This window comes from Octodon degus, unplaced genomic scaffold, assembly GCF_000260255.1.
Source record: "Octodon degus isolate 3935 unplaced genomic scaffold, OctDeg1.0 scaffold00266, whole genome shotgun sequence".
Taxonomy (NCBI): domain Eukaryota; kingdom Metazoa; phylum Chordata; class Mammalia; order Rodentia; family Octodontidae; genus Octodon; species Octodon degus.
The window spans coordinates 1,912,780-1,931,890 of NW_004524842.1; the positions used below are offsets into that span (position 1 = coordinate 1,912,780).

The 19,111-nt window shown below is 47.5% G+C and overlaps 1 long non-coding RNA gene across 1 annotated transcript in view; it reads right to left on the reverse strand.

Annotated features, from left to right (window-relative positions):
* Positions 1-751: 751 nt before the first annotated feature.
* Positions 752-19,111, reverse strand: part of LOC111814083 — a 19,076-nt gene continuing 716 nt past the window's right edge. The window contains exons 2-3 of the long non-coding RNA XR_002819156.1: positions 10,631-10,634; positions 752-828 (exon numbers count right to left, since the gene is read on the reverse strand). This is a non-coding gene — a long non-coding RNA (uncharacterized LOC111814083). The remainder of the gene's footprint in view (positions 829-10,630; positions 10,635-19,111) is intronic.

The following is a 19,111-nucleotide window of genomic DNA, read 5'->3' on the forward strand; positions in this document are numbered from 1 at the left end:
GACAAGGCTGGTGGAAGTGGGATGGTGTGGGACAGTGACAGAGGCTGGGTTGTGTTGGTCAGGGCAGGAAGTGGCAGAGCCCAGGCCCTTGAAGATTGCGGCTGTCTCTAGGAGAGTATCAGGAGGCAGCCACTGGATATTCCCAACAGAAACAACTGTCGATTCTTGCTTCTATTAGAATTTTTTTCCTGGGCTACCTCAGAGGACAGGGAACTCCCTGGAGGTCAAAGTCTCTTTTCTGAGGTAAGGAATGAAGCTCAAACCACAAATGGAAAACTATACTCTGAATTGAAAATCACATCAGTTATTCCAAACCATGTCTTGCAACACCAAGTGACAGCAAACTGTTTTAAGACCAGCTGGTACAGAGTAAATGCTCCCTGCTAAGACTTTGGGGAAGATGAGTTGACAGGGACTCTGGGTAGACTTAGGCTCCAGAGACAAGACCACTGACTACCCAGCAATTCGCTTAGTTTAGACCTCACTAACTAACTTCCATTCTACAACTACCCTATCCCAAAAGCCCACTAATGTCCCCCTTTAGAGAGCCTATTAAGGCAAGCCCTATTGTAGTCAAGTTTTGCAAGGAAATAGATTTAATATAGGACACATGATTTATAGGATTATTGTAGAGTAGTCACTGAAAAAGTCAAATATAAAGTCCATACAAAATAGTTAGGATAGATATACACCTGCTTTCTCTTAATTTAATGAGAAGAAAGATTTGTACTAATAGTGTTTATGGGCAGGATATCATGTCTGCATCTTGTACTATGAATAACCACTAAGACGACAACAATATGCAATGTATTAATTACTGAAACTGTCCTACTAATCGGTTTTGAAACTGTCTCATTGCTATTTGTTTCTCAAGAAATTTAATTAAACAAAACAAGAGTGCAAGAGAACTTTCCACACACTAGAGACCTGAAGAATCCAGCTGAGGGCCTGGATCCCACAGCAATGCTCTGCCTGAGTCTGTCTGGAGACCTAGAGCCCATGCCAGCATCCCCCACAAGTCCACCTGGAGGCCCAGAGCCCACAGCGATGTCCCATGCAGGCCTATTTCACGGATCTGCACTGGGAAGGCCCAAAGGTCAGTGGTGGAAGCTAGAAAGTCCTCAGCAGTGGGATGAAAGATCTGTGCTAGCAGTCCGAGGGATCTGCCCTGGAGCCAGGAAGCGACACCCAAAGAAAGGGCCAGAGCTCCCCTAGAGAGAACCACAGCCGTGCTCAGTGCCGGTGAGGACCTGAGCTCCTCCGATGATGAGAACAGCAGGGTTCACATCAGGAAAGCCAGCGGGGCATGCTTCTCCAGAGAATCACCAGCACCATCTTCCCCTGCGGTTCTCCTGTTCTGCTGCTGACATCGATCCTCAGGTGGCCTCCCACACCCAGCACCACGCTGACTCAGTTCAGCTGGGGGTGACAAGTCCTAAGCAAACAGCATGACCCTGACGTTCCCTCGCCTTCCGGCCTTCGAGGCGCCCCCATCCGTGCAATAGCCCCTCTCTCTAGTTCTCATTCACCTCCTTAAGGAATATTTCTCTTTCTCCCTCTCTCAGGCCAAGCCCAGTTGCCCCATCCTACTGCCTCCAAAATGTTCTCCATGTGGTTGGACTTTAATTTTATTTATTTATTTGGTACAGGGTCTTGCTACGCAGTTAAATAATATTCCTCTTGTCTCAGGAACCCCCACACTGGGATTACAGCAGTGTGCCACAATGGCCAGTTTGGGTGACCAGCACAGCATGCAGTCCTGGGGATTGAACCCAGGTATTTGCACTTGCCAGGCAGGTACTTAGACCACTGAGCTATCTCCCCAGCCAGAGGCTGCTCATAAACGAAGTCTCCTCTCCTGTTGACCTCTGCCTCCAGGCAGGGTTCTTCCCTTCATCTCTCAGTCTCACAGCTCTTCCTTCCCAGCTGCAGAAGCCAGAGCAGAATCCCCTACTCCTTCATTTGCCTCCTGCTTTCTCACCAATAATTAACCTTGTCATCATTTAATACAGACACACAGAGGATATTTCTATCAAAGCACCAGGGCTGCTTAGCCTCAGATATCAACATTGGAAATTCATCACAACCCAGTGCCAGGAAAAAGTGACTACGAGGAGGAAAAAAACTTCCTTAGGACTTCTGTGCCTTCCTCACTAGTGGAAACAGATGGTTCCCAACAGTAATGACAAAAGTGCTATGCACACTTGATGAGAAGTGTGCACATCAAGACAGAAACAGAGATGGAAGACCAATTAGCAACCCATTGCTACAAATATTTTACATCAGAAGACACTGGATTGTGGACAGAGATTGCATCGTGCCATAATAAAGCTATTTAATTAGGGGGGGAAAAGCAGGCAAACTTTGCACATTTAATATTTTTCCTTTCAGACATTGGGTTTAAACACCAGCCCACTGAATTCAAAACCATTCATCTGCTAATCCTGCTACATGCAAGGCTTGGGGTCAAACTCAGCCAGTCTGACATCCTAGGCAATTGGGGTGGATGCCACCTGGTAGACAACTTGTCACCCCCAGCGGAACTGAGCTAGTGTGGTGCTGGGTGTGGGAGGCCCACCTGAGGATTGTTGCCAGCAGCGTAAGGAGAGGCTGGACAGGCTGCTGGGGAAGCTGTTTGGAGAAGCTGTTGGAGCTGTTGGAAGCTGCTGGTTCTCCTGGGCTGTTCTGCTAGGTGACCGTGTCATGCTGGTTTTCCTGGTAAACTTGGCTGTTTTCATTGGAAGAGGAGCTCAGGACCTTGTAGGTGCTGAGAATGGCTGTGTTTCACTTTAGGGGAGCTCTGGCCCTCACTTCGAGCATCGCTTCCTGGCTCTGGAGGGGAAGATGGTGCACTGCTCAGTCTTCTGGAAAAGCTTGCCACCTTGGCTTTCCTCATATGAACTGGGCTTTCCTCATCCTTGGAGGAATTCAGGACCTCACTGTTGCTGAGGATGCTGTGCTACTTTTTTTTTGGGGGGGGGGGCTCTGCTTCTTACCTTCAGTGCTGCTTCTCGGCTCCAGTTCAGATTCCTCAGCCTGCTAGCACAGATCCTTCTTCCCGCTGGCGTAGATTCTCTAGCGTCCACCGTTGACCTTTGGGCCTTCCTAGAACAGATCTGTGGAACAGGCTCTGGGGCTCCAGGCCCCCAGTTGGACTTGTGGGAGACACTGTTATGAGCTCTAGATTGGACTCCTGAAGACATTATTGTTGGATCCAGGCCCTCAGCTGGATTCATTGTCTTTTAGTGTGTGGACAGATTTCCTGTACTCTGTATGTGATTCTTCGGGTGATTCATTGTGAAAATAATCTTATAAAATGTGTCCTGTATTGTAGTGTTCCCCTTTACAAAACCCCAAACCATGAAAGCGATGTGGTGAGACTAGCAAGGTGGGGTATAGGTGAGCAACTGTCTCAAATAGCTGCACCCCAGGGCCGCCTTCCCTACCGCCACTGTGGGCTGGCCTCGAATGACCACAGTGGCTCTCATCTTATCCTCACCAGAACATCATCTGTGTTTTATTGCCCCGACTTGCTCAGGGGAGCAGCTGTCCCACCCCCAAGTGTGTACTGCCCTGCCAGGGTAGAAGGCCTGAGAGTGCAGAGGCAGTCCTGGGTGTGCAGAGGCAGTTCTGGGTATGCAGAGGCAGTCCTGAGTGTCCCCTGAGCCCACCTCCTCCTGCTCAGAAGCTTGGCCAGCAGAGTCCCCTTGGGACCCAGGGGGCTACTTACCATCAAGATTCTGCAGCAGGACTTGACTACTGGGAGGTAGGAAAATATCAAACAGGAAAAAAAAAAAAAGTCAGGCGTATTGTTTTGCTTCAAGCCTGCCCAAGAGAGAATCTACAAGCCATCATGGTGAGGCCTAAGGCAGCATCCTCCCCAGGGTGTCCTGCTCTCACACACAATGAGAGCCCAAACAAAACCACACAATTTCAGAGCCTCCAAGAGCCCTTGAAGAGACCAGAGTTTCCCTCCCTGGCACGCAGCTCTGGGTTCACTGGAAAAGCAAGCGTCAGATGTGAGAGGAAAGGGGAGAAGTGAGATCTAAGAACCACCCCACTGCAGCGCAGAGACCTTCCCGCTCACCTTTCATCACCAAGGCCCACGCAGTGCTGGATGAAGGAAGACGTTTCCTTGCATTCACGGAGCGCCTAGGAGGTGTCAGGGGTTCCAGCAGGCTCTGCCCTAAGGACCGCATCAGAGGGGAGACCATGCAAACAAGCAAGTTGAAGGCTCAAGCCTGCAAGAGAGGGAGGAAGCCAACACCCTAAGCAGGGAGAGGTTCCTGGAAGAGGTCACATGGAAACTGAAGGAAGAAGGGAGAAGTGGGTGCTCCAGACAGCTTGCCCAAAGGCCTGTGAGGGACAAAGAGGCTGGCTGTGTTCTACGCTCAGCCCGCCTCGGAGTGAAAGGGCAAGGCTATGCACTAGCTTGGCTTCCTTCTTCTTGCCCCCAGGCTGACTTTATTAAACTGCTTTTCCTTTTCCAGCCAACTGAGCCTCATCAGATAAGGCCAAATCTACGTTTATAAAAGATGACGAGAGACCCTGCCTCCATTGCTCTATCACCACCTCCTCCACCAGCCCCACCAGCCCCAGAGAAACCCATCTCTCTCTGAGTCTGGGTTGCTCTGAGAGTCTCTGAGGTATATGGCCTGAAGACCACCAGGCTGTCAAAGTATTCAGTGCCTTCGTGGAAGGCCTGCCACCTGCCTCACTCTGACAGCTGGGAAAGGCAAAGTAAGTCATGCCTCTGTGGCTAGAGGGGATTACGCCTTAGTGCTGAGGATCTGCGACGTCAGGTGGAGCAGGCCCATGTTAGGCCTTGGTCAGGGCCTTCTAGGCAGCCACTAGCTGCTTTCAACTCCTTCCGACTGCCGTAGAAAGTACCTGGAATTAAGAATTCTGGATTATTTTGCCTGAAGGAGAGAAGGGGCAATTTAGAGGTTTTTTGGTTACTTTTCTCTCATTGCTGGGACAAAATATACAACACCCCAAATTAAGGAAGAAAAGGTTTATTTAGCTCACAGTTACTGAAGGTTTCAGTTGACACTTGGCCAGCTCCAAGGCAGAGCAGCACATGAGGCAGAGGGCAGCCATTCATAGTGGTGGAAAACAGCAAAGAGCAAACAGAGGAGCAGCAGCTATGGCAGTAAGCAAGCTTTTTTCTCTTCCTTACACTGCATGCAGATTACCCTCCCTAGGCGGGTGTAGTTTATGGCTCACACCCATAATCCCAGCACCAGATCATGAATTAACCACAAACTCTAGAACCAGCCCCACGACTACATGAGACCTGGGGGGAGGGGACACCTAGACAAAAACCATAACAAAAGTAAGAGAAAAGAGACTAAAATTCTTGAAGCAAAGTCAGTTTCAAATTATCTACTTAATTTTTTAAAAGTTTTCTATGCTTCAGGTACCAAGAAGAATCCAAAAACAACCTAAGGCTCTTGATGTGAGGGGAGGCAAAAGAATTTTCTGATGCAAGGCAGAACACCTAGAAGTTGCATGTATTTAAGAAGTATCTTATTTTAGGCAAAAATAAATAAATGTTAAATATGGCTCTTTAGACACATGTATAGTGTAATAACAATTCACATTTGTACAGAGCTTACAAAACTTTATCATCATGATATTCGATACTTTCCCAAATCAAATGAGATTTAAAAGAAGATATAATTATCACTTAATAATGACAAAGCTAGGATATGTGTGTTCCAGCAGGAAGGGCACAAACATTGGAGGAAAAAGACATAGATTCATGCTCTACCTAGTAACTAGATTTTCAAAATCAATTGTGTCAATCCCTGGCATGCCATGCCCACCCTGCCCCTGGGGTGCGCTGAGACAGAGACTGAGACTACACGTGGTGGTGCATGCCTATAATCCCAGTGCTTGGGAAACTAAAAACAGGAGGACCACTATGAAAACAAGCTGTGTATGAGACCCTGTACCAAATACATAAAAAACAAAATGAAAAGGTTATAATCATTGAGATGGATGGAGATAGATTATTCATTTATTTGCAAAAATGTCATTAGAGTACTTGGTACTCCATTGGAGGTCCTGGCAAAAGGAAACAAAGAAGCAAAGATATTGTTGAGTTTTGAGTTTGCATGGCTAGGTAACTAGAGGGCTCACACTTCAAGTTAGAAGACGCTGGCATAAGGGCAACCAGAGAGGAGTGTCCTATTTGGATGCTCTATTGGAGAGTGATGCTCAGAGTGCACAAGGAGCTGTCCAGCAGCCACTGAGGGCCGAAGACTAGAAAGAGTCTAGGGATAGAGTCCACTCAAGAGTTTTGTCGATGGACACTGAGTCGTCAGCAGATAGGTAATGGCTTAAGTGATGCGACAGAATGAGATCAGTCCAGGAGAGAAGCTGTCCATCCTGGCCACGCAGGGACGTAAGAGTGAAGTGCCCATTTGGCACAGGAATTTAGAAATATGGAAATGTGGCCACCCTCATAAGAATTACATGATACTGTTCAAACATCATGGATGCCATGGGCCAACTTTAGGAGGAAACTGGGTGTCTGCAGCTGCATGACATGCACCCCTTTCCCAGTTAAAAAGGCCAGAAGGGAAGGGCCTGACGTCACCTCCTGTCTGGATCTTCTCTTTGACTGCGAGACCAGGCATTCTGCAGCAGCCTTGCCTGCAGGCTATAGATGGAACTGCCAGGGTACCAAGGGTACCCTAAAGAAACCAAAGGAGACCCAGGTTTGAACTGTGTTCCAACTGTTTGCTTCTCCAATTACACAATCAAATAAATCCCTACTGTCATGCTAAGTTGATTTGAGTTGGATTTTCTGAGTGAGTTTGGAAGCACAGCAGGAGGAAGAAATGAAGGAGTTTTCATAAGGATCTATTTGCCCAGGGGCCAGGAGAACAAGAATGCTCAGCCCATTTTCCTGCCTCATCAGATGATGCTGAGGATTAAAGCAGCCAGGAAATGTGAATATGTGTCCCAGGTGTAAACTGCAGTAGCAATGTAGGACATGACTTCTGCCTCCCCCTTCCAAGAGCCCAGTGCCTTGGAATTGCCAGATAGGTCCCACTCTGATCCCTTACTTTCTGTACTACCAGCTGATGGAGCAGCAGGAAAGATTGGACACTGATCACCTAGCACCTGCAGAAATGACCCATGACCCCAGAACCCCAGGCACTCCCCTCAGTCAAGATGTTCCTAACCCCCTCAAAAGGATATAAGGGGTTGTAGCTTCAAGAAACAATGTCCCCATGCTCTGCAGGAAAACATTCTCCCTTGATCATGCTGGACCACACTAGATTGCACCTGTACATGAAGAAGACAAAGAGGAGAGTGAATAAATATTAGAAATCCTTTGTGCGGGATGGGGGGTAGGAAGGTGGGAGGCATATTTCAAAGCTTTTCTAAATTTAATTATATGTCATTGTCTAATTGTATTTCATAATTGTGTAATTATCCCCAAGCTTTTTTTTTCTTTAAGTAATAGAACTAGTAATTACGCACTAATTGAAATGTGTAATCTCATCATTAGGATATGTAAATATATAGTAGTGTGAAGATAAGGAAATTAAAATTCTAAGGATGACTGCTACCAAAACCCATGACATGTTCCTGCTTCTGTCCCAGGGTCTGCTGCTCCAATGGGCTTTGAAATTCCACCTAGACAGGGAAGGTAAGCTCCAAGCTCTGGAAGCATACAATGTGACATCACATTTACCAGCAAATGCAGGCAGTAGATGGTAGGATTCTTCACCACTCTACAGCCCTACCCAGAATACCGCCTTGAGATTTCCTATGATCATTCTTCCCAGCAGGGAGAAACACTATTGTGTCAGTCAGAGTTGTACTAGAGGAAAAGATATAACACAAGATGTACAAATGTATACGAAATTCCAAGACTGGCTTACGACAGTCAGCCACAGAGTCAGATGAGGAAGTGTGGAGAGGGCGTCCACACCCTGGAGACTGAAGGATTCAGTCCAAGGTCTGGAGCTCATGGCAATATTCCAGGCAAGTCCGTATCAGGAGGCCGATGGATCTGCGACGGAAGGCTGATGAGTCTATACCAGAAGGCTGAAAGATCCAAGGCAGAAGCTGAAGAGTCTGCTGTAGAAGCCAGGAGACAATGTCCAAGGTGACTGGGAAGACCAGAGCTCCTCCTGAGGTAATGGGATGCTCATCCTTCCTCAGTTCCCTGTCATAGCCTTTAAGTGATGAGTCACTCCAGGGGGTGCCACCACACTCTAGGGGGTGGAATTGCTGAGCAGATTTAGTTAAGCTTTTTTTTTTTTTTTTTTTTTTTTTTTTTTGTGGAACCTGGGATTGAACTCAGGTCCTCGCGCTTTCCAGGGAAGCGCTTATTCCACTGAGCCATCTCCCCGGCCCCTAATTAAGTTTTTACACTTGATCTTAGCCAAAAGGCCAAAAAGCGATCTAGTTAAGTTTTTAACTTCTCAAGTTGACGCAATGTATCAACTACTACAACTATAGCTGAAAGGGGCTGAATGGGGTGGTGTATTAACTCCCCCAGCCCACCTGAATACAGAGTACTGAGAGGGCTCACTGATACACAAAAAGGTAATATAATGTCCCCTCTTAACCCTGCATTGTCCCTGTTAGTTGCCCAAACAAAATATCTAACACTCACAAATGAAAGAGGAAACATTTTATTGTAACTCGAAGATTGACTCTGCCATAAAGAAGGATCAGCTCAACACAGGTAAATGGACACACCGTGAGGCCATACTCCTGGTGTAAATACTGCATTGTTTTTCTAAGGTGAAAAACTGAAAGTGTAAATATCTCACAATTTGTAGACATTTCAGTTCTTCCCAAGGCTTCTCCTCCTAACCTCATACCCAGCTATAACCCTACCAGGGCACTGATCCAATATCACACAGGGATCCAATCACCTCCTCCAAGTCTCCATGAACACATGAGGCTTTGGGGTGGTATCCAGACACAAGCCACAGCACCCAAAACAGATGCAGTCCCACAGCTGGCCATAAGTTGGCATGTGAGGCTTTGCACCTGTAGGGAAGCCCATCCATCAGGACCACTGTGCAAGTAGTCCTGGACAACCCCGGATGGAGGCAGAGGACCAGCATGGCCACAGCATCCAGCTTCCTCACCTGGGCTGTGATCAGAATTTTTCCTTAACTAAAGTTTACTCAGCCACCAGTTTGCCAGGAAATATAGTTTGCCAAAATACACTGTTGAGCCACTTGACCAAAATCCCTCACCTTTGATACCTAGCCAAGTTATTCTTAGGAAGATTTTAATCTGCCCATTGGCTCTAAATCCTCTTTTGTCAGGCTCGGCAGTCTAAGCACCTGCCTGGCAAGCATAGGGAGGGACCTGAGTTTGATCCCTGGTACTGCATGCTGTGCTGGCTCAGCATGGAGACTGAGTGTGGTGGTGCACACCTGTAATCCCAGCACTGGGGAGGCTGAGACAAGAGGATCACTGAGTCTGAACTGCATAGGGAGACCCTGCACCAAATAATAACTAACTAAATAAATCCTCTTTTGTACTCATTGTATTCAGAGACAAATTTGCTCTCTCCCCTACTGAAATGGTCTTGACTCCTCTTATGACTTGGGTCTGGATGTCCCCCCACAGCCTCATGCAGTCATATAGGTAGGGGGTTTTCAGAAGTGGCTGGATCTAGAATGTGTGATGCTGGGATTGATTCATGGTACAATGCTAGGCTCAAGGGTATGAGTGCTGCCCACCCTACTAGCCTGGATAAAAGAAAAGGGACAGAAAGATGCTGTTGAGGGCCCTTGTTGCTTCTATTTCTTGGTGGGCATCGTGAACTGTTTCTCTCCGAGATGCATCTCTGCCTTGTGCCGTCCTGCCTTGGAGCCAACCATGACTGAAACCTCTATAAGATCTGAGCTAAATAAACCTTTCTTCCCTTAACTTTGGGTGTCTGGTAATTTGTCTCCACAATAAGAAAGGTAACTAAGACAATCCCTATAGAGATGGCCTCAAATGAAGTCTTTGATGCTGTTTTTGACCCATGTCTTTCTTTTATAACTAAAACCTCAGGATGTTAGTCTTTTTGTGTTGCTCTGGTAGAATACTGATGACCATGTAATTTATGATGAATGCAATTTACTTTCTCACAGTGCTGTAAGCTGGAAAGTCCAAGATCAAGGAACCAGCTTCCAGTGAGGGCTTTCCTGCTGCATCATCCTGTGGTAGAAGGCAAATGGGGGAGGGAAGGTGTCTCAGTTATTTTTCTCTCATTTCTGGGACAAAATACCTGATATCCAAAATGAAGGAAGGAAAGGTCTCTTTAGCTCACAGTTCATGAAGGTTTCAGTCCCTGCTGAACTGGCTCCGAGCCAGAGAAACACATGGCAATGGGCAGCTGTTTGTGGTGGCAGAAAACAGCAAAAGAGCAAGAGCAAAAGGAGGACCAGCAGTAGCAGCAAGGGAGAAAGCCTCTCTCCCTTCCCTGAGTTGCATTCAGGCTGTCCGCCCCAGGACCATTGTAGAACTCACACCCATAGTCCCAACATTGGATCACAAATTAATCACAAACTCTAGAAACCCACCCCATAACTGCAAGAGGACAGTGGGGACAACCAGCCATGAACCATAACAGAAGGAGAGAGCCCCAACTCACCCTCCTCCAGGAGCACAAGTCCCAACCATGATGGTGGAGCCATCATCACCTCATCCCCTCTTCAAGAACATCTTCTTAATATTGTTACAGTGGCAGCTCAATTTCAATGTGAATATTTAGAGGCAGAAAATATTCAAACTCCAGTATGGACCATGAGCAAATCGATCCAACCTACAGCCTCACCTACAGGATAAGAAGTGCTCTTATGAAGTAAATTCAACATGGTAAGACGGCCCAGGTGAAGAATGACTGCCAAACAGACTTCATGGACAAGTGACATCACGATTCATGCCTGATGGATTAGTGGAAGATGGGCATGGTAGGGGAGTCAAAGTAGAAGACTGTGGGCCTTGGAGGACAACATGTGCTCTGGCCAGAATGTGAGAACATGGCCTTTCAACAGGATGTGGATTACAAAGCATGCAGTCAAGAAAGACAACCTGGAGGGAGATGAGGCCTCGACAGAAAAGCCTTGAAACCTTCACCGAAATTCAGAGTCTCCTGTGGGGGGCATGTTTGACTAATTTGGAAAAGGCATAATTCCAAATGGACTACAATAGATGGGAATGTCTTAGATAGTCAAGATCAAGAACCGCAAGAATGTAAGACCTGGGCTGGGGAGATAGCTTGGCGGTCTAAGCGCCTGTCTGGCAAGTGCAAGGACCTGAGTTTGGTCCCCAGTACTATATGCCTTCCTGGCCCAGAAACTGGATGTGGTGACGCACCCCAGTAATCCCAGCACTGGGGAGGTTGAAACAGAAGGATCACTACAAATCTGAACTGTGTAGTGAGACTCTGTATCAAATACATAAATAAATAAAATATTTTTTTAAAAAAAGAACCTAAGGCCTGGGCTTTCTCTGCAACACATGCTCATCCTGAGGACAGGAAGTCTTCCTTTGACCACAACCCTTCTTTTCCACACTCTCACCTCACACGACACATTCTTCAAGTGACTGTCACCATACAACAGCACACAAGGCTCTAAGCCCACAGGTCCCTGAGGAAAGACTTCTCCAAAGAATTCTTCCCATTAGACACATAGCCGAACACTGGGGTGGTGTTCCCCCACCATCATGTTAGAAAAGGAGGATCTCAGGCAAGCTCCTGCAAGGCTATAGTGGTTCTCCAAACTCCCAGAGGTGTGCAAGGCAGAGGGAAGTCACGTGCTTGCCTCTGCCGCAGGACAGCTGAAGTGTGGCTTGGATGGCAGAGAGGAGCAGGGAGGGTGGCCCCCTGCAGGGAAGCCATTGGAGCCCCTCTGTGACAGCTTTGGTGTGGGAGAGATGGCAGGGGGAATCAATGTCAGGAACCAGGAGGAGACAAGTGGAGCCCCTGCCTGGTTGTGTTAAAGCCTGTTGCTGAGTTTCAGTCACATGAGCGGGGACCTGACCGGGGCACAATCTGCTATAAGAACTCTAATCGCAAACCCTGGAAAACGCTTCTTGCAAATCCTGCATCTCTCCCTCTCTCTTTTAGCTGTCTTTTTAAAAAATTAATATAAAGGGACAGTGAGATAGCTCAGCAGTCTAAAGCACCTGCTTAGGCAAACTCAGGCAAGCTTAGAGAAGTTTAGGCAAGCGCAGGGACCACGGTTCAATCCCAGCACCACATACCACTCCAGCCCCGCACCCAGAGAGGGCTGAGCAGACCACAAAAAAATAATAAATAATAATAAATAATAATAATAATAATTTAATATAAAGCATTCAGGCCACATGCACACAAACATGCCTACACAGATGTCGGCAGCTCTGTCCACCATAGTGGGGCTGCAGGCCAGGCGGGGAGGAGTAGGAAGACAGAAGCTCTTCCATGACGCCACTGAAGAATGCTTTCTTCCTGACATTTTCTTCCCGGCCTGGACTCTGAGCTACAGTCACTGAGGCCCTAAACGCCGCCGACTTCCAGCCCGCCAGTACAAACCCCAATTCATTTGTTCAGAAAAGTAACAGTTGTCTTGGTTTGAACGTGTACGCAAGTCTCTGTGATCCGCTGCCTCAGAGGCGCGCGCAGAGGAGCTGGTGTTCGTGACAGCATAGCGGCACATTACACTGAATTGCAGCGTGAAAGCTATTATCCACCTCAGAAGTCTCTCTCAGTAGTCTGGAAGATGGAGCGGGTGACTCCCGGCTGAGTCATTATCTAGGCCCTCTTCAGAGCAATCGGCAGGCTAAGTAGGGGAGGAAAGGATTGAGAGGCAGTCATGGGGACTGCAGTACGGAGCTCTGATCCTGGGTACGGTGTGGGGCCTGGGCCCACCTGTCCCCTGTGGCCTGTCCCCCGTGGCCTCTCCAGCTCTTGCATCCCCGCACTCCTGAGCCAGAGGTGTGGCATGTGCTCTCAAGCCCCAGGTCTCTCATCCTGGGTTCAGGGCCCAGAGACATTTATTTTACCTCTCTAAAATTCAGAGTTTGCTTCAGGAAAATAAAAAAAAAAATGGAAATACAGATTCACAGTTGTTGGAAAGATTAAAGGAGACGGTATCATTAAGCTGTACTGATTGATACATTGTGTCAACTTGAGAAATTTAGAAGTTTAGTTAACTGACTCAGCAGAGAGCCAGGATTCTTAGTTTGCAAATACCCGCATCCTGTACAAGAGGAGGGCGTGGACATTGTATGAGTTCTGCACCCTCAGCCCCAGGGTGGCTTGTTTATAATATAAGCAGGGGAGAGAGGCTGGCTAGAAGCCGCAGCTGCTGCCCTTCCCTTTGCTCTTTGCTGTTTTCTGCTGCCATGAACTGCTGCTCTCTGCCATGTGCCACTCTGCCTGGGAGCCAGCCGAGTATGGACTGAAACATCCACTAACTGTGAGCTAAATCAACCTTTCCTTCCTTCGCTTTGGGTGTCGGGTATTTTGTCCCTGCAACAAGTGAAACGTAACTGAGACACAGTGCCTGGTGCATAACACATGCGAAGAAATGGTCCTTCCTGGCTTCTTCCCCTGACAAAGAATGCATTCAGCCGTTACTTTCAGGGTTCTTTCCTCTTCTCCAGGAATTATCTCTGTCTGGGCTGGCTCATCTTCTTCGCCAACAAGAAAATAGTGTTTACTGAGCAATGGCTCACATTGCCTTTCATCTCTCATTTAATCCCTCCAGCAAGTCCATGGGCTGAGCACAGTTATAACTGCATTTTCACATACGACAACAAAAGCTTGTCTATTTTATTAAAGGTTTGGAGATAACTGGGAGGAGATGGCGTGTGTACACAAGGCAGGTGTAGCTTCAGGATTATGGGCCTGTGGTTACCTGGGGACACACAGAGGGCTCTATGGAGCAGGCTCTGTTAAAATGAGCATTAGAAAATAAATGGGCAATATTTGGTAAAGCAACGATTAAAGGAAGCAGCTCAGGGAAATGGCGCGATGACTCAATTACAACAAAGGTGTTCTAATTAGTCTTCTTGACTCCTGGCTCCGCAGACAGTGAAAGAGAATCAGAAGTGTGGAGTGTAATCCACGCTGTTCTGCTCCTGAGTTGGTGATAGCGCTCACATCACGGCCCTTTAGAGCTTTCGTTTTCCCTACCAGAGAATATGAATAAGAATATTGCTTTGGTTACGGGATTGAACAAGAACACGATTTGTAAAGAGTATAGATCAATGATTCCCAGACCTGCCTAGATGTTAGAATTTTCTGGGGTGATTACTTAAAAAATTTTTTTTTCAAAAACTGCATTTCTGGAGAGTCTCAGCTGTAACCAGCAGGAAGAAGTAGGGAAGACGTTGCCTGATCTTCCTCTTCCCTCCCTGACCCCCAGCTCTAGTCTACCAGCTCTAGTCTGTTCCCCTGATGAGCCTAACCAGAAGCTGCCAGCAAGGGAGCCCATGGTGCAACATGTGGGGGTCATTCTCTGTCCCCTACCACCAAGGGGACAGAGAATAATTGGCACTTTTCTCTTTCCAAAGTCCTCCGCTGGTTCTCCACTGCCCATCCAAGCCTTACGTCCCCAGCTGAAGGTTAAGTCCCTTTATAATCTACACCTTTCTGGATCCTTCTTCCACTCACTTATCACACACTCGGGGCTGAAATGAAAACAGAATTACCCTTGTGTTTTCCAGTCCACTGTGTCCTCTCCTGCCATTCTCCCTGCCTGAGTCTCCTCCCAAGAAGAGCCTACTCATCTGTGATTTAAGGTCTGCCATGATTTCTGTCTCCTCCACGGCCACATCTCTGCTAACTTTGTCTGTGTTTGTTGTTGGTTTGTATGTCTTTTTTGAGACAGGGTCTCACTATGACGCTAACTTTGGTTTTGTTTGTTTGTTTGTTTGTTTGTTTGTTTGTTTTTGCAGAACCAGGTATTGAACTCAGACCCTTATGCTTGCCAGGGAAGCGTTTATACCACTGAACCATCTCCCCGCCCCTATGACGCTAACTTTGAACTGGGAAGAATCTTTCCCTCCACCCCTCCCTCCAGACTGCGCCCCTTGGGTGCTTCACCACACACCTCTCACCTGCCATCCATCCCATCTTTCCCTGTATGACCTTATGCATGGCCACACCAGGTTGAAAGCTACTTGAGGCTGGGATCATGCCCTCTACATCAGACTCCTGTGTGTTCTTTCAGATCCAACTCAAATGACAACTCCTCTGTCTCCTCTGAGCAGAGCCCGGTTGTCCTCCCTCTCTCCTGCTGTAGGACTATGCACTACATATCTGCCCCACCAAGGAGCCGTGTCTTGTTAATTAATTTCACACTCTCCATTCTGTGTGCCTGGGCTCAAACTTGAGGCTCCATCATTCATTCCAAAACTGTGGCATGGAGAAAATGGAGAAATTTCTCTGCCAGTTTCCTTGTGGCATCTACCACAGGAAATAAGCTCGTCTATAAAGCACTCAGCCTAGAGCCAGGCAAATATATTAACTACTATGTAAATATTAGCTATAAATAATACTATTTAATTCCAAGATCCTTGGAGGAGAACCTGCATCTTGATCATTGTTTCCCTTATATCCTCAAAATTTCTGGCACGTAGTAGATGCTCAATCTTTGCTTGTTGGTTGTGTGAAGAAACAGGCATTTAGTCGGTAAGTATTTGATTGGATGGTTGGGTTGGTTGCTGTATGAATGGGTAGGTAGGTAAGTGAACACCTGATAGCTACTTTGTACATGCAGATTAGGTGCATGAATAATTAGGTATTCAATATATGTTTTCTGGTTAGTTCCTTGCTTAAAACAAATGAGTGAATGATGATTTGAATAAATAATAGGTATTTAATAAGAAGGTAGATTGGCTACACGGTCGAATTCACAAACAGATTTTCCACAAATAGCAGATGCTCCATAAATGTTGGCTGGTTGCATAAATGAACAAATACCCTAAGTGAGACAGCAGCCTGGAGTTCCAGCTGAGAGGACACTGCTAGGGCATTGCTCAGAGGGAGGGGGAGGGCAGAGGCTGCGCCCCCAGTAACTGCTGTGAAACTGTGCCCTTAGCCTCTGCCATTTCAGATGCCCCTCCCCCTTACCTGACACCTGCTTCTGCATCCCGCCTGGTGCTACATAGTGATACGGGAACCTGAGGTAGACAGCAGGGCTGGGGGTGGACCAGTCTCGTCTTCTCCCCAGTCAGGTAAGAACCAACCTGGCCGGATCCCTGGGCCCCAGAATTAGCCTCTATGCCCTTCCCCAGGTAAGCAGAGAGGCCCTAGCTCAGCGCCTCAGGAACATGTCCAACACAGCAACCTTGACGCACAAGGCTGCTGGCTCCTCCCTTCACACATCCTTGGCCCCAGTCCTGGCCCCACCACTCCCCTGAGGCAGCCCCAGCAACTCACATCCCTAGTTAATGAATTATTTTGCAACACGTCTGGAGATGCATGAACTAGAATCTTAACTCATGTTGAAGGATTTACCATTTCCATTAAATATGCCATTCATTTGGTGGGTAATTAAATGTACAATAATGGTCTCTAATTTCCATCTTAAATGACTTACTAAGAAGAGCAGAAAAGGATGCGCAGGGTATAATTTGCTGAGAGTCTCCCCCATTACTGAAAGCTTTTAGCACACAGAAAAGGGAATTGAGTAAAATAAAGTTGGTATTGATCCTGTGCTACACGGGAATCATCTGCCCTTGCCCATTGCCCCCCAATCCCGGGGAAAGAGACTAAAGCCTACAACAGAAGAGCACCCTACCCCTCAGAATGCTAGAGCAGGCTGGATGCACACATCCCAGGAGTCTGAGCTCAGGGAAGAGAGGAGAGGCTGGGCAGGAGCCGGAGGCTGCAGCGTGATGGGGAGGACGCTCCTCTGCAGAGCTTGCCACAGGCCGAGGGTCATCAGTCTCCATCCTCTGCATCACAGTCCCCACTCGATGGATGTGTGCTTCATGAGAGCGAATACAGTAAGAACACAGGCACACACACACACACACACACACACACGCACACACACACGCCAGTGCAGTTCCGCCTTCCCGTTCCAGAAGCCCCAGTGTAAGCCAGTTGTACAGGGGCCACAAGAAAGTAGGCATGAGGCCAGCCAAATAGCTCAGTGGATTAAAGTGCCCTCAAGCAGGCCCAGGGGCCAGGGTTCGATTCCCGGGCCTGCCGTGCCAGCCCCGCTCCTAGAGCGCGCTGAGATGGCAATTGAGACTGGCATGGTAGTGCATGCCTGTAATCCCAGCTCTTGGGAAGCTGTAAACAGGCAGACCACTATGAGTCCGATCTAGTAGTGAGACCCTGAACACCGTGTAGACCCTTCCTTAAAATACAAAAAAGAAAGAAAAAGAAAGAAAGAAAGAAAGAAAGAAAGAAAGAAAGAAAGAAAGAAAGAAAGAAAGAAAGCAAGCAAGCATGGAGAGTGGGTCCTTACCACACCAGGAGAAACAGTGCCATCTGTGAAATGCCCCCTCCTACAAGCTTCATCACGAGGCTGCCAGGTGTTAACATTAGTGCGACAGCATTTGTCCTGTCTTGTGCAGTAAGTACCGAATCCTGTCTGGGGGACAGCTGACGTGCCATCAGTTCCAGGTGGTGAGGGAGAGCAGAGGCACTGCAGAAGGGCTGGGCCAAGTCTCCCAACACCCAGACCTCCAGACGAGCTGGGAGGATCTTTCTGCAGTCCCACCACACGAAGGCCAGAAGGACCCTCAGGGACCACCCACCTCCCGCCCACTCACCTGACAGATGAGGACACCAGCTCCGAGGAGGTGCTGTGATTTGACCAAGGCCACCTGCTCATTAGTGACAGGACTGGGACAAAATCTGGTCTCCAGACTCCACTTCAGCGATGTTCCTTCTACCTCTGGCTGTCACTTTCTCTGAACACAAATTCATCCGAGACATCAAATGACTGCTTTTCTTTACACACACACCAGAAGGAATTGAAGCAACACTTAGCAAAAAGAGGACCAAATACAAGCCCTTGGTAGAAGGTAACCACATAGAGATGGCTGCCCCAGTAGAGTCTACCCAGCAACTCTGCTTTACAGCCCTCCCTCCAGCCACCCTGCCTACCTTTCCTGGCTCAAGTAGAGTGATGGTGTCAAGCATGTTTTCACCTGCAGTGAAGGGAACTGTACAAGGAATTGGTCATAGAGGCAATCAGAATTGATGCCCACTTCTACTAGTGAAGACAGTCTGAGAAAAATTTTACTCACAATTCAGCAGCTGTATGAAAAAAAAGGAGAATAATAGGGCTTGAATCAGGCTTAGGGTAGCCCACTGAAACCAGGATTTCCAAGAGGCCTCTTTTCTTCATTTTTTATGGGTATAATTATAATTTTTTTTTGTATTTTTTTTAGGGAAGGGTCTACAGGGTGTTCAGGGTCTCACTACTAGTTCAGATTCATAGTGATCTGCCTGTGTACAGCCTCCCAAGAGCTTGGATTACAGGTGCGTGCCACCACGTCCCATCTCAGTTGCAATCTCAGTGTGCCCTGGGGGTGGGGACGGCACGCCCCCAGGGTGGGGCCAGCAGGGCAGGCCCAGGGATTGAACCCTTGGCCCCTGTACCTGTTTGCAGGCACTCTAATCTGCTGAGCTATTTGGCCGGCCCATATTTTTTTTTTTTTTTTGAAGAATATAAAATAGTGATAGGAAAAAACAAGCATTAGAAACAATACAGAATTTTACTAAACAGGGCTGGCAAGATAGCTCAGCAGACTATGTGCCTGCATAGGAAAGTGTGGGGGGTGGAGTTCAATCCCCGGCACCACATGCCACACTGACCCCACCCCAGGCATGCTGAGCTGGCCACCGAGTGTGGGCATGGTAGTGCACACCTGTAATCCAATGCTGAGGAAGTGGAAAACAGAGGAATCACTATGAGTCTAAGCTGCGCAGTGAGACACCATACCAAACACATTTTTTTAAAAAATTATAAGATTTCACTAAACAGAGTAACAGGAATTGAACAATGGTTGCTGTATTACATGACGCATTTATATTAGTTGATATAAACATGTAAGATTTGTTTAAAGAAAAAACAAAATAATAACAAAGAAATTATAAGAAATTCAAAAGAGGAAAAAA